This window comes from Arachis ipaensis, chromosome B08 (genome assembly GCF_000816755.2).
Source record: "Arachis ipaensis cultivar K30076 chromosome B08, Araip1.1, whole genome shotgun sequence".
NCBI lineage: Eukaryota > Viridiplantae > Streptophyta > Magnoliopsida > Fabales > Fabaceae > Arachis > Arachis ipaensis.
In genome coordinates, this window is record NC_029792.2 from 9666790 (window position 1) to 9667170 (window position 381).

A 381-nucleotide genomic window follows, 5' to 3' on the forward strand; every position below is an offset into this window, starting at 1 on the left:
TGGTGATCAATAATATCAGAGGATGCAAACGCAATCAATTTCTCTTGACTATTAGTGCCTCTTGGCTTTTGCCTGTTTTGTAAAGAAGAAATGAAGCAAGAACCATCACACACGTAGCACATGCATGTGCGATCACATTACATATAAAAGTATAGAACTAAAAAACTAACCATATCTTCTCGTGGCAACTTTTTTTTTTTATATTAATTAAATATGGGTATAATACGTTGTTGTTGAAAGTTTGGATATTTTTGTTTGTTATAAGTAATTTTTTTTAATTGATATTAATAACATTGAACGGTCCGAATTATTTGAAAAGAAAAAATAAGAGTACAAATCGAATTTAAAATTTTTTATTTTTAAAAATAAAATTCAGAAAAT